Consider the following 15,807-nt stretch of genomic DNA (forward strand, 5'->3'; position numbering starts at 1 on the left):
CAGGAATTGAACCAGGGTCTCCTGTGTTGCAGCCAGATCCCTTATCAACTGAGCTATGAGGGAAGCCAGTACTTTGTTATGGTGGCAGACTAATACAGTACCTCTTCCTGAGCGTTTCATTAATTAAAGGATAGGCTTTCTTTGCAGAATTATGTTCCTTTGCCAAAGAACATTGCAGTTGGGGTGATCACATATGATAATTTATCAGGATGGTTCCAGTTTATGCCTGCTGACCTGGCATAATGTTTACAATGCCCTGTTATCCTCACAAAAGTATCTCGGTTTGAACAATAAATTGTGTGCGTGCTAAATCGCTTGAGTTGTGTCTGACTCCTTGCAACCCTATGGACCACAGCCTGCCAAGCTCCTCTGTCCATGGTATTCTCCAGGCAAGAATACTGGAGTGGGTTGCTGTGCCCGCCTCCAGGAGATTGCCCCAGGGATCAAACCTGCATCTCTTGTGTCTCCTGTTTTGGCAGGCAGGTTCTTTATCACTAGCACCACCTGGGCTCGTGAGGTCACCGCAAATTTGTCTAACTCTTGAGTCTAATATTTGCAGTTGTCTCTTACAGTCTCAGTCTCTTTCTTGTCAAGTCCTTGTCACTTTCTTCCAACCTCAGTATTTGCTGGGTGTCCCTCAAGCAGTCCAGCTCACAGTCTAGCCCATCAAACCATGGTATCATCCCGTGGCTATGTGCTGTACACAGAGTCCTGAGCAAGTTTCTGCAGAGACCAGTACAGGAGAAAGACTCCACTCCTCCCCTTGAGGAGTGGTGACCCAACATGAGACATAAATGACCCAACTGTGAACATAAATCACAGTCATCCTGTGTCATCTGTCTGCCCCACACAAACCATTATTGTGTACTCGAGTACTTTTTTGGAAAATGTTCTCGAATGCTGTTTAATCTCTCCATCCAGAGTCACTGCAGTGGATTTATGGCAGGCTTCAGAATACAATTAATGCACACTTCTCTCCTATCCCATCCTGTAGCTGGCTGTGGCAACATAATGCTTTCTGGCAAGCTGGCTGAAGAAGGAGGGAAAAGAAATTCTGTTTTTCAGGGAAATGTTAGTGATAAGCGAATTGGCGGTGTTTCAAATGGCACTGAAAAGCTAGTTTATGGTACTACAAATGTAGTTTTACCCAGATGTCTCCACTGAATCGCTACAGTAAATACCCTCTCTTCCTTGCCTCCCATTGTTTGAAATTAAAACAATAATAATGATAAAAATCACTGCATTAGCAGCTGAAGAAGTCATTAATCTACCAGGTCAGAGCAAACATAACGTGTAATGCTTGAAGGTTATGACTGAATCATGAAGGACCAGAAGACAAGAAGACAGGAAATTCCTTCTTTCCTAGTTCCATGGTTGTTGTTTTTTTTTTTTTTTGCCCCTCCCCCACCCCCCGAAGTAGATTAGCTGCACGAGGTAAAGGGTGGTGGACAGTGTTTAGCAGGCTCTATTTTAAATCAAGTTTAAGATTTCTCAATGGCAACATTCCTCTAGAGGAAGACCAGGTTGCAATCTTGCTCAAGGTCCATTTGGCTAATGAGGATATACCCCAGGAGTGAGTCCCTTCAGCTCCATTTCTAAACAGCTTACATTAACCTGGATACAGGATACCCTCAGTTTCACTATCAGTACAGTGGGCACAGTGACACCCAACCACCCATTTGAATGGGATGTATGAGTGCTGTCCAGGTACCAGTGAGATTTGCTGTGCATATCTACATGGGCCATGGACCCTGAATGATCTTGTATGCTGATGATTCTTCTGGACAGTTTCCCACAGACAATATTTTCTTCGTCCTTCCACATATGGATCTGGAAAGCTATCCTTTTGAAATAATGACTGGTGTTTCCAGACCCAGGAGATAATTTATATAATCACTATGAGGGAAACGAACAGAGCATAGGATGGTTTCCAGCCTCCATGTCCTGTATTTTGTCAAGAGACAATCTGGCAAACTTGTTTTATTTTTTTGTTTTTTTTTTGGTAACATTGCTATTTGATATTACAAAAATTAAAGAAAAATTATTATTCTCTATTAGAGAATTAAAGAAACCTGCTTGTCTGGGCTCCAAATATATTTGGAAGGAAATGCTGTAATTGGATGTCATCACTGTCAATTATATTGAGTGTAAAAGAGGGAAGTAGGCCATAAGAAGAGGAGAAGAAATAAGGAATGACTAGAACATGTTCGTGGGTGATGCTCTTTCTGCCTGTCTAGTCCAAGTCTTGATGGGATACATGTGGGCCCAGGGAGGTGTTCTTAAACCTCTGCTCAGAGCTCAGAAACATTTAGGGATTCTGTTGGAGGGCTAAGAAACCAATATGGTGAAATATTTTATTACTTAATGCTGCTATGATTTAAAAAAAAAAAAGAAATGAAGAGATGATTTGGATGAAAAATCTTTTAGATTTAGATCTATTCTTAGAGCTCTGTATCTTTCACTCAGATATATTTTTAAAAAACAAAAACAAAAAAATAACCAAAAAGAAAAGAATCTAGTTATAACTCTGAAGACCTGGTAGGAAGAAAAGAACTTTCATATTTTTTTTTTTTTATGGGAGGGGGCAAACATATCCTGAAATACACTTTGAGATGATCAGTTCAGATGTTCAGAAATTCCACTCTCACAAAAGCCCATGTTTTAACCTCGTTTGACTTCAAGGAGCATCCATTGTTCTGAGGTGGTCCATTTCATTTCTTCAAACAATGAAAAGACCTTGTAAGAGTCCTCAACACACAAACCATGGAACTTTGCACTAAAGGACAGAGGTGCCATGACTTATCCCAAGGCTGTCAGGACCAGCCTTTCCCCACTCTTCACACCCCTGAGATGGGGCGCTAGGCTCTGCCTGCTCTGCTTCTGCCCGGGTCTCATGAGGACCTTGGGTTTTCTATGTTACTGGAAAGGTAGGGGAGACACTTGTCTTCATCCCAGCTGAGCTTGTTCTGCTCTTCCTTGCCTTGTTTTGGGAATGAACCAGTAGTTTAATTGACACTAGTAGTGATTCCAATTCGTTCATCCAAAAACTGCATTTTGTCCCTTCTCATGGGACCAGATGACCCTTTGGTTCTCAGTGACTGCCCTGGAACTGGATTGATTCAGTTCACTCTTAGACTTGCTCTTATGACCCTCTCCCCAGGGCAACCAAATACCATGGGAGAAATAGCAAGAGACTCTAGGATGATGGAACTAAAGCTTTTGGCCAAAGAAAGGAAATATGAACTGCCTCTGGTCCCTAGGGATAGAGTGATGGTGCCCTGAGAAGGGTTTGGTGATGGTCCAAGGAGATTGTTAGGAAGGAAATTCAGGGTACTGGCATTCAGATACTTCCAGGCTGTTCTCTGGGAAACTCCACAGTTTCCCAGTAAAAGTTTATTTTTGACAAAGCTACAGAGAGGATGTAAAGAGTTTATGCCAGTTAAATGCTGAAAAAGCAATGGCTTTTAACTCTAGGAGGGAGGACTAGATCTCTTGCCTAGAGGACAAGCATCCTGGGAACAGCAATTGCAGAGGATATGGGCAGCTCTCAAGAAGCAAAAAAGAGTTCAGCCACCCCAGACTCTCCTGCAAAGGGATAGGACTGAGGATTTTGGAATTCCAAGTTGGAATTCTACTCCACTGTGACTTGTCTCCAAAGTTGATTGACAGGAAAATAAGGATCACAGAAGGACAGAATTATTTGATTTAATATCTGAGAATACACTTTGGGAAGTACACGTGCTTCATTTATATCTATGTCATGTGTGTATAGAATATATATAATATATGTATAGTAGGAAGTCACTCAGTCATGTCTGACTCTGTGACCCCATGAACTGTAGCCTGCCAGGATCCTCCATCCATGGGGTTTTCCAGGCAAGAGTACTGGAGCGGGTTGCCATTTCCTTTTCCAGGGGATCTTCCCAACCCAGGGATCGAACCCGGGTCTCCCACATTGTAGGCAGACACTTTACCATCTGAGCCACCAGGGAAGTCCAGTATATATTCATCTAAATAATATATAGTATTATGATAGTAAAAATATATATACTATAATATATATATATTATATACTATAACATATATACCATGATATATAGTATATATTCATCTAAATGCGTATCAGTTCAGTTCAGTTCAGTCGCTCAGTCATGTCCAACTCTTTGAAACCCCATGAATTGCAGCACGCCAGGCCTCCCTGTCCAGCACCAACTCCTGGAGTTCACTCAGACTCATGTCCATCGAGTCAGTGATGCCATCCAGCCATCTCATCCTCTGTCATCCCCTTCTCCTCCTGCCCCCAATCCCTCCAAGCATCAGAGACTTTTCCAATGAGTCAACTCTGTGCATGAGGTGGCCAAAGTACTGGAGCTTCAGCTTCAGCATCAGTCCTTCCAAAGAAATCCCAGGACTGATCTCCTTCAGAATGGACTGGTTGGATCTCCTTGCAGTCCAAGGGACTCTCAAGAGTCTTCTCCAACACCACAGTTCAAAAGCATAAATTCTTCAGCGCTCAGCTTTCTTCACAGTCCAACTCTCACATCCATACATGACCACTGGAAAAACCATAGCCTTGACTAGACGGACCTTTGTTGGCAAAGTAATGTCTCTGCTTTTCAATATGCTATCTAGGTTGGTCATAACTTTCCTTCCAAGGAGTAAGCGTCTTTTAATTTCATGGCTGCAGTCACCATCTGCAGTGATTTTGGAGCCCCAAAAAATAAAGTCTGACACTGTTTCTACTGTTTCCCCGTCTATTTCCTATGAAGTGATGGGACCGGATGCCATGATCTTCGTTTTCTGAATGTTGAGCTTTAAGCCAACTTTTCCACTCTCCTCTTTCACTTTCATCAAGAGGCTTTTTAGTTCTTCTTCACTTTCTGCCATAAAGGTGGTGTTATCTGCTTATCTGAGGTTATTGATATTTCTCCCAGCAATCTTGATTCCAGCTTGCGCTTCTTCCAGCCCAGCATTTCTCATGATGTACTCTGCATACAAGTTAAATAAGCAGGATGACTCCTTTTCCTATTTGGAACCAGTCTGTTGTTCCATGTCCAGCAGTTCTAAATGCATATGAAACACTATTAATAAGATTTATTTTGTCAAGTCCCTAAGTAAAAAAGATTTAAGCTCAGAACTCACCTATTTCAGGAAGTCTTCCTAGATTAATCTCATTCAACTTCCTACATGTAATAGGCATTGATTAGTTTGTGGTTTACTCTTTCATTCAGTCCGACTCACTTAATGAAGTTGACAATTTTGATTCTGTTTATTGTTCTTGCTTGAGGCTCCTTAGCAATACCATGGTCCCTGAAGTGTGATGCAAGAAGTTATATACAGCCTGGCTGCTGTTCAGCCTTGCTTCATCCTTGGAAGCTAGTGCCTCACTGTCCCTTGAGTTTATGAGATATTTTGTATGCACTTGCACCTCCTCATCACAACAATTTCATTAATTCATTCGTTTAGTATCTATTAATTCAGCACCTGTGCATGTGAGCATGTGCAGTCACTCAGTCATCTCCAACTCTTTGTGATGCCATGGAGTAGCAGAGTAGCCTGCCAGGCTCCTCTGCTCATGGGATATCCCAGGCAAGGATACTGGAGTGGGTTGCCATTTCCTACTCTGTATTTAGCACCTACAAAAGGCCAAATACTATATTTGTTCTGGGTTTGTCATGAAAACTGATAGACCCAGTTTCTCTCTCCATGTTCTCAGCCCAGCCCACCTCTACCCTAGAACCATCTCTATAAGTCAATCTATCTATTTTTTCCCAACTTTATTTCATACTTTGGAGGTTCAGTGAAGACCATGGCTGGCTCTGCCATCACTGCATGCGCCTAGGCAGGTCATGAGTTGTTGATGCACATGTGGGTGTTGTTAAATACATTATGATCTGGACTCTGTGATTGTTTATTTTTCTAAATCAAGAAAAAATACTTTGCAAACTTTCATTCTGTTGGTTGTCCCAATTAGATTATACAGTGTCTTAAAAACAGGTATTGAAGGCATTTCTTTTAATTCCCGCAGCACTCAGCATAGGGCTTTGGATATATAATGTATGCTAACTAGTTGAATGGATAGATAAATGAATGTACATCCTATATAATATCTGCAAGCCTGTGGTTAAAAGTGTCATTTGAACAAAGTGATGTTTTTACTTGAGAGGCCATGAAAACTTGCATCAGTAAAATTCTGACTCAATTGGGGGTTCACATTAGTGAGATGAAAATGTATTTGAGTTTATTACCTTAGTTCTGTCTTTTACTCCACTTTAGCTGCCAAATTTCATGAGATACAAGACATCAGGAGGCTAGGGAAAGTCTGCAATGACATAATAATAGTGTCAGGATTCTATTGTGCATTTTTTATAAACTCCCTATGATATCATAATGTCCTATTTCTATCAGTTCATGGAATCTCCTGCTTGAAGATCCCAAGTTTAGTTCAGTCATTCAGTCAAGTCCAACTCTTTGAGACCCCATGGACTGGCATGCCAGGCTTCCCTGTCCATCATCAACTCCTGGAGCTCACTCAAACTCATGCCCATCGAGTCAGCGATGCCATCCAACCATCTCATCCTCTGTCGTCTGTTTCTCCTCCTGCCTTCAGTCTTTCCCAGCATCAGGATCTTTTCCAATGAGTCAGCTCTTCGCATCAGGTGGCCAAAGTATTGGAGCTTTAGCTTCAGTGTCAGTCCTTCTAAAGATTATTCAGAGTTGATTTCCTTTAGGATTGACTGGCTTGATCTCCTTGCAGTCCAAGGATCCCAAAGTTTCCCTTAATTCTTGGACTATTCCAAGAATTATTTACATAATTTAGTTCCTGCTAATGCAAGTCTGTGACACGCCTGTTCCATGCTTGCATGTTTTTCGTGTAGATCCAAAGAGTTTCCTTAAACAGAGAATTAAAGTGAGAACTTACCTCGAGCTGGAGGCTCCAGAAATCTGACAGAAGTATAACTACTGATACCCCTGTGTATCTTTTAGGGTTTTCAGAGAAAAGAGAACCAGCAAGATAGTTTATGTTACAAAAAGAGACTTATTATAAGGAATTGGCTCATATGATTTTGGAGACCAGCAAGTCAGAATCTGCTGTATGGGCCAGCACCTGGAGACCCAGGAAAGATAATGGTGTGGATACAGTCCAAAGACAGTCTGCTGAAGAATCTCCTGGTGCTTAGGGAGGCTGTCTTTTTCTTCTATTCAGAATTTCAACTGATTGGATGAGGCCCACTCACATTGTGGAGAACAGTCTGCTCACTCAGTGTTCAACAATTTAAATGTTAATCTCATCCCCAAACACTCTCCAATTGGACACATACAACTAACCACCACATACTGCATGATACAGTCTTGAAGAAGGAAAGAGCTTCCAGGAAGAAGTGAGTGTTTGTCACAGGCAGCTCTGGTGCTGGCTGGCATGGTTAGATGCCCAGGGTGGAGTCGGAGAGGGAGGTGAGCAGACAGAACACATCTGCACAAGCGTGCCATGCTCGGCGCCTCTGTGAGGGCTTCAACGTCTGTGGACTCCTTCAGCTCAATATATGGGATAGACCTGGGGACTAGTTATTGAGGCCAAACCCAACTGCCAAAGCTTGTTCCTAAGAGAATGAGCCTGCACTAGGCTATTGCTCTCTTCTTGGATTCCATGGAGTCGGTGAGGATGTTAGACAGAGATTCAGTTTAAGACTGCCTGGGTGAATTCGTGATGACGGTCACCTCAGGTCACCTTTGCAGTAGCCCAGAGGAAATATTCAATTTAGGCAAATGTATCAGACATGGGTTTCCCTTTATCAATCCATGCTGACTGACCTTTAATGAATTAGACAGAAATCTATTCCACATTGCCTGGATAAAGATGTAAGGCTGATGCATAAATCTTGACTTTAAGAAGAGGCAAATTCAAACCAGAGTTTGGAGCTCGTGCCTTTCGAGGCCATAGCAAGGGTATTAATGACTCACCGTTACGTAATTATTTGAGCCTATTTCTATCTCAAGAACCCTGAACTCCATTTCTTTTGCTATTCATGGTATCAATTCAGACTTTCCGCGTTTGAAGTATCAGTGAAACCCACTGCCTCCCATCCCTGTCCTGTTCTGAGTTTGTCACTGCAGTGCTCTGTTGCTCAGAAGTCTTTGGCTTCCTTTATTCTCTTGTTTATTTGTGTTCATTTGGTGGAAGAATAACTCATTCATCCCTCACTGAGCCACTCTGATTGAAAAAAGAAGCACAGAACTTGTTTTCAGTCTGTTCCTTTTAAAACTGTCCCCCCGCTCCTTCATCCCAATTCTGCTCTCAAGAGATATGACCATTGTGGAAATTAAATTATAATTAGGGTCAAGGACTTTGAAATAATGACCCCCAGACTGACCCCTCTGTCTATACTCTTAAGTGTCTCCTGGCGGTGCACCCAGCGTTGGGTTCTGGGCCATTTTAAACCTGTTTCCAAAATTGCCACCTGACACTTAGCCATTGCACAATGGTTTGCCTTAGTAAATGCATCTGTTATATGGTACAGCCCTAAATGCTTTCCTGCAATCCAGATAAATTATGTCTGCTGTTTTGGTAATGTGGCCCAAGAATTCAATTTAGGTGAATTTATCAGACATGGCCCTTTCCTTTATCATTCCATGCTGACCGACCTTTAATAAATTAGAGAGAAATCCATTCCGTATTGGTGGATGTACAATCGGAGGGGAAGAGTAATCGGCACCGGATCTACAAACATGCCCCAGCCTAATTTCCTGCCCTTAATGTGCTCCAGTCTGTGACAGGGCAGGGGGAGGCTCATTCAAATTGCTTCAGACCCCGAAGAGGCAAGTGGGATGGGAAGTTGGAGGAAACGTGAGGTTCTTTATGCTCAAGGGGTACAGGGAGGGGGAGCACAGCTTGGTCATCTTGGTGGGCTCAGCAATTTTTGGCTTCTGAAAAAAAGGGGATGTGTGATTTTAAGGTTCTTCCCATCTCTGAGCCTCAGTTTCTGAAGCGATAGGCTGATGTTGCTGGGAGAGGTGATCTCTGATCTCTGAAAGGCGACCTCTCCCCTGTCACCTCTAAGAAAGCTTTCAGTTACCTGGAGATAGAGCAAGACACAATGACTTGTACACCAAGGCCAGATGAGGCTGGCATTCAGATCGGCATTCAGATTGGTATTCAGATGGCTGGCATTCAGATGCTTGACTGGGATCCTGAATGGGGATCAAGCTGACTGGGCTCTAAAGAAATGTATACAGTTTCAAAGATCAGAGGGCTTCGGAAGCAAGCAACGTTAGAGTTCTCTTTCATCCTAGATGTCTTATGAGAAGAAAGAAAATTTGAAAAAGATGCCAGAGATGTTCTTTGTAAACCTTGTCCTTGTAAGGATCCATTTTAATTTCAAGACACTGATACCTGCTGAGTTAGAGAAAACTTAAGCCAACCTGAACTTGAATTTGACAAGATGATCAATAAGAAAATGGTCCATGGTGAAATAACTCCTCAGTGGTCCAAGACTAAACTCCACCCCATGCACAAATTCTTAGATTCACAATCCTGCTCAGACCGCATAAAGGATTTAAAAAGTCCTGCGATAAAAGAATCTCTTTAACTTTGTGTAACACAGGAGTTTGTAGACTTATTTGCTATCAGGATCCATTTTGTTTGCTTTTTTTTTTTTTTAATTTAATGCAATGCCTATTCGAATCACTCAGAATGAATATTCCACAGAGGACACTCTGGAAAACGCCTATATGATATTTCCAGGGATCCCCCTGTCTGCTGATGTGTTATGATCTTTAAGTACATTTTCATTCTTTGGAGGAGTGTCCATCTCCAAAGTGATTTTCAAATCATACTCATCTTCAGTCCTTAGAGAATGTTTCCCAATTTGGCTCTACACACCTATCTGGGTGAGATTCATAAAAACTTGCCAAATGTGAAAATCCTTGATTAAGCTTTTGATATTTTAAGATATGAATTTGGTGTATAAATAACCAGAAAGGTAAGCATTTACTTATGTAAAGACCAAGGGTTGTTAAATAAAGTTTCCCAGAGCCCCAACTTCTTTGGAGAAAAAGAGTCTGGATTGACAACCCGGAGGAATCTTTGATACGTTGAGTTCTGCACTCGCTGAGCAGCAGACATGCCAGCTGTGTTGTGGGGTGCCAGGCAGAGGCTGCAGGGCACTGCGCTGAGGCTGCAACCCAGAGTGCAGCCCTGAGAAGGTGAGAGTGACTCCTCTAAGCTGGTCCTGGCATGCACACAATAATTGCTAACAGACTACATTTTTCCTCACTCTTTTTCCTCCCCTGCCCCAATTCCTAGCATGTTAACAGCATACTTTATTTCTGAGTTATTAAAAATTACATCTTCCTTATATTGATTCTTGACAGTTGCCAGCTGACCTTTAATTGGTTCCAGGTCTGAGGTTTCAAATTTACTGATTTCCCTTTTGATATTTTAATCTTTCTTCAATTCCCTCCCCGTCCCCTTCTCTGCTCATTGCCTTGTCTTCAGCAGCTGTGAGGACTCCAGCTCCATATTTCCTGTGACACATTTCTTTATAATCTTAAGGGAAATTGCCAACCAGGAAGATGGGTTTTGCCTTGTCTATACTTCTTTGCTCTGCTTTGAGCAACTGCTTTCTACACCAGAGCAAGGGGACCGTGAACTCTTCAGAAAAGTAATTTGTGGGTGTGGCCTTTCCTCTTGTTCTCAGATGATGCTTGGGGAGCATTATCTAAATTTAGAAAATGCATCTAAATTTGGATGAGCACATCTGAATTTAGCATTTAGAATTTGACATTGAACCCCAAATAGATCATAGGATAAAATGATGTATAGAAATGTGTGAATGCATTCTGACTACTTTGGGAAAGTGGGGTTGGGACTGATGTGTGGGAAAGTGAACCCACCAGTTCAGGCACATTGGGCTTTGAGATGACAGTGAGCTCAGTGAGATTAGAGAATGTGTCTATTTGTTAAGTGTTATATCCTCAGTGCCTGGTACAGCTTGACGCCAACAGTAGACACGGAATAAACATCTGGTGAGCTGAGTATGGGTTTTCTTCTTCCTTGTCATGCCTCTGATCAACAATCAGAGTTTGGGACAAAACTGGAAAATAAAATCTAACAGGAAACTTCCACATTTCTCTCAAATGACTTTCCCACTCTTTGTAGCTCAGCTGGTAAAGAATCCGTCCACAATGCAGGAGACCTGGGTTTGATCCCTGGGTTGAGAAGATCCCCTGGAGAAGGGAAAGGCCATCCACTCCAGTATTCTGGCCTGGAGAATTCCATGGACTGTATAGTCCTTGTGGTTGCAAAGAGTCAGACAAGACTGAATGACTTTCACTTACTTACTTAGCACTATTTTAGCAGTTTCTTTCTTTGGCCCAAGAAAACATTCCTAAAGTGATATCAGTAAAATTTTCCTTTAAGAATACATATTCTGAGTATACAGATCCATAGACTGTTTGGACTTTAGAGGCAGGTAGATTCAATGCTTTAATTTTTCAGTGCCACAGTGATGTTCTTGGAAGTGAAATAACTTCCTCAAGTGAGTCCTGGGCTGCAATAGAGCCTGGTTGAGCACTTTACCCACATTTATCTGAATGTCCACTGAGAGCCTACTTTGGGCAAGACCTACTTCTCAGTTCAGTTCAGTTCAGACGCTCAGTTGTGTCCAACTCTTTGCGACCCCATGAATTGCAGCACAGACAAATAAGGGAAAATATGACTCATCCCATGGCCTATATTGTCTTCTAAGCACTTATTCAACCTGCTAGGTTAACCAAAATTTAACAGTTTGGGGTTTTTGTATTTACAGGAGTTAAGAGATTCTCTTTTCAAAATATCAAGGGAAGAGTGAAAATAAAGTGCAGAAGGCAGCACTTGCCTCAATAAGAAGAGTTCCATCAGACCCCTCTTTCCTCGTGGTCATGGACTATTTCTCATATGACGTGATGGTCCTAGCACCTTTGTCAGTCCTTTTTACACAGAAATGACTCAAGAAGCATCCCAGAATGTGACAATGAATGTGAATTGACAATATGGTGGATTTTTTCCATTTGAGCCCGAGTTGTGTACACGCTGGATCCAGACATTAATTTAGGCAAGTCTGGTGGGTCTATGAGACCAGCCTCCTTGCAATTATCTGGGCAAAGGGGTCTATAGGAAGGTTCTATGATCCTGACAAGAGGGATGGAAAGACAGGGTATATGGAAAATAGCATATTGGAAGTTATCCAAATCAGCCCTCTGGGGTTTGAAAAAACCGCTTTGACTTGGTGCCTTGGTTTGGTTTCCCAGAGACTGATCCTGAGATTTAGGTGCAAGCAGTTTATTCGAATGGTGAAATTAGCATCAACTGAAGAATAGGGAAGTGATTCGGGGAAGAAGGGAATCCCTGGTGGCTCAGCAGTAAAGAGTCCGCCTGCAATGCAGGAGACACAGGTTCAATCCCTTGATCAGGAAGATGCCCTGGAGAAGGAAATGGCTACCCACTCTAGTACTCTTCCTTGGGAAATCCCATGGACAGAGAAACCAGGCAGTCCATGAGGTCACAAAGAGTTGGTCATGACAGCAAATAAACCACCACAACAGAAAAGGAAGGGCAGCTAATAAAAGGAAGGATATTAAGCTGACAACCATGGTGGATAACTTGAACTTTGTCCTGCAGGGAAACTCTGGCAACAGTGTAAAACTGAAGCCTAGGATTATCCCTCATGGAGGAGAAGGATAGACCAAGCCTTGAGAGTCAGTGGTTGAGAGCTTCTGGTGGTTGTTACCATCTTCTGGTGGTACCAGGGATGGTACCTCTGGCCTGCTGCATGCGAGGACAGAGAAGACTTTTCCAGTTCTGAAAAAAATATCCTCTAGTCACAGAGATGCGGATCCTGGTAGCAAGAAGTTAGCTGGAGTGGAGTGAAAGTGTTGAGGAACACAGTTAGGGACGCTGATAGCACTTGCTACACTTAGTTCGGTGCTAGTGGTAAAGAATCCGCCTGTCAATGCAGGAGTCGAAAGAGATGCTGATTCGATCTCTGAGTCAGGAAGATTCCCTTGAGGGGGGCATGACAACCCACTCCAGTATTCTTGCCTGGAGAATCTCAGGGACAGAGGAGACTGGCGGGCTGCAGTCCATGGGACTGCAAAGAGTCGGGCACACCTGAAGAGACTTAGCACTCACACAAGCACTTCGTTTGGGTGGGGACGATAAGCAGCTTTTCAAAATACGAGGAAGAGAGTGGCAGGGAAACATGTAGCTCTGTTTCTCTGGCTTCAGATTGGAAATGCATTGATTCTTTAAACCCTGAGATTTGGAGTTTGAGTCCTGGGACATTATTGCAGGGGCGCTGATAATACAGATGCTGATGAGGCTCCTTCTCTTGGATGAGTCACAGGCGTTAGCATCTGTGCTGGTGTCAGCAAGGGGGTGCCAGGGCAGAACACAAAGGAGTCTTTTGTAACATCATCTCAAACACTCCTGGGGAGTCCCAGATTGAATTACGGAAGTTTTTGAAGTGGGTCTTACATTACACCAATGGGAGCATAACCTGTGAAGTCTGAATTATTTTTCAAGTGAGGTTGTCAGTATACGTATAATCAGTATAACAGACTAGTAAGACCCAAGGAAACTCTGGATATGAGAGTAAGTGGAGTAGAAGGTGCAGAAATAAACATAATTCCCCATGGGGGTTCCATATGCTCCATACCTCCTTTTCCCACTCTTATTCAAGATCAGGGACATGGCCAGGACTTGGAGAAGAGGTTGTAGAAGATTGACTCATTAGTCTCCAACTCTTCAAGCATCTCTATGTTAGAATCACACATCCATGCCATTTGTCATACAAATTTCCTTTCTCTCTCCAGAGGAAGAGTATATTTTCCTGCTCCTGGATCTTGGATTTGGCTATATGATTTGCCTTGGCCTGTGTGGAATGAAGTGATCTGAGCAGAGGCTTGAAATGTATACTTATTGGCCCTCTTGAGCTTCTTCATCATGTGCCATTAGGACAGATCTTAACATACCTGCTGTTCCCAGTAAGCAAAAGGACATGGGGGGTGGCTACCTCTGAATGGAACCCAATGATGGAGCCAACCCAACAAGCTTGCATCCCAAAATACAGCCACTGAGTCATTGAACTCAGATCAAATTAGCCAAAATCTAGTCCATGAGAACTGTACTGTCAAGCCATAAGGTCAGAGATTTTTGAGTTTGTTTGTTATTCAGTATAAACTGACTACTACAGATGCAAGGTGTGTGAACAAATTCTGAAAATGTATGCCAAAGGGCAAATCCTGGAGGTTACGACTGTGCAGGATAACCAAATTTGACCACCCAAAATCTTTGACCGCGTAATTAGCAGAGGCTTTGTGAGGAAGCCAAAGTTGGAAAGAAGCTTAAATGAACCAGCAGTATGGGTAGAGGTGGGCCAGAAATTTGAAAGGGAAGCAACAGGGCTTTGCAACACTTAAAGCAATCAAAATAAACAGTTGTGAAACCAGGAAAAGGCAATCCCCAGGCCCAGGGTCTGCCGACGGCTGCCTCGGCTTTGGTACATTTAATCTATCGCATTAACACAGCTTTTAGAGTTACAATCCCTCAAAAAGATTTGGACTCCATTTCTATCAACGTTGCCAGGGTCTAAAACTGTCAATTAGAAAACCATTTACCCATGTAAACCCCTCCACTGGCTGTCAGGTGAAAGTTATTACTCCAACTTTCATCTTGGCCCTTTCTTTACATGCAGGTCCAAACTCCAAATTTGCCTCACTATTCAAATCACATTCCCATGGCATATTGCCGAAAGGAATGACTGAAATATTTTGCAACTATGTAAACGTTAGTCCTCACCCCTTTGTCTCTGAGAAGGTGTGACGCAGGGTTTTCGTTTGGCGTGGAGTTGGGCAAACCTTTTCCATGACTGCTTTTCTTGACTTAAAAAAAAAAAATCTCAGCTTTAGTTTCTTGTTGATTGAATAAAGTAGGTTCCAATGACCCTTCTAGTTCTCTAGTCATATTACTTTCATGCTTCTTATGGACAAGTGATAAACACAAGGTCCCTTCTAAACATGGCTCCTCTAGTCTGGGATGCAGAAGACAATTGCTGTTCCTTGCACTCCTCCCTGATATGTGCCACCCCAGGGAGAAGAGAAGATAACCTTCTGCCTATGTTATCTAATCTACTCCCACAGCCTTCCTGAGAGGAGGGCTCATTAGTTCCACTTCACAGAGGGAAACACTGAGGCTGGAGAGGTGTCGTGATGGAGCTGGGATTCCAACACAGCCTGACTTATTTGAAAGCCAGCTACTCTCCTCTTGGGCTTCGCTGTAGCTCAGATGGTAAAGAATCTGCTTGCAATGCAGGAGACTCAAGAGACACGGGTTAGATTCCTGGATGGGGAAGATCCCCTAGAGAAGAGAATAGCAAGCAACCCACTCCAGCATTCTTGCCTGGAGAATTCCATGGACCAAGAAGCCTGGTGGGCTACAGTCCTTGGGATCTCAAAGAGTCAGACATGATTGAGCGACTATCACTTTCACTTTCACTTAGCCTCCCCTTTACATGGTTTGGAGAAAGGAAGAGTGCTGTTTGGAGACAGGAAGAGTCTATAGGAGAAGATCCTGAGGTCTGTTCCCAAACGTCTTGTAACAGACTAAGGCCCTCTACCTCTAGACCTGTGTTTAGGCGTGACCAAGCAAGAGGAGTTCTCTTTCACTGTCTGCAGATGGTCACTGGATTAAACTTTAGATGTGTCGTATGTCGTGTTGAACCTGCTAACCTCCTGCTTCCACTCTTGCCTCCCTGATGGTCTTCTTTTCCT

The sequence above is a fragment of the Bubalus kerabau genome, chromosome 14, assembly GCF_029407905.1.
Source record: "Bubalus kerabau isolate K-KA32 ecotype Philippines breed swamp buffalo chromosome 14, PCC_UOA_SB_1v2, whole genome shotgun sequence".
Lineage (NCBI taxonomy): Eukaryota > Metazoa > Chordata > Mammalia > Artiodactyla > Bovidae > Bubalus > Bubalus kerabau.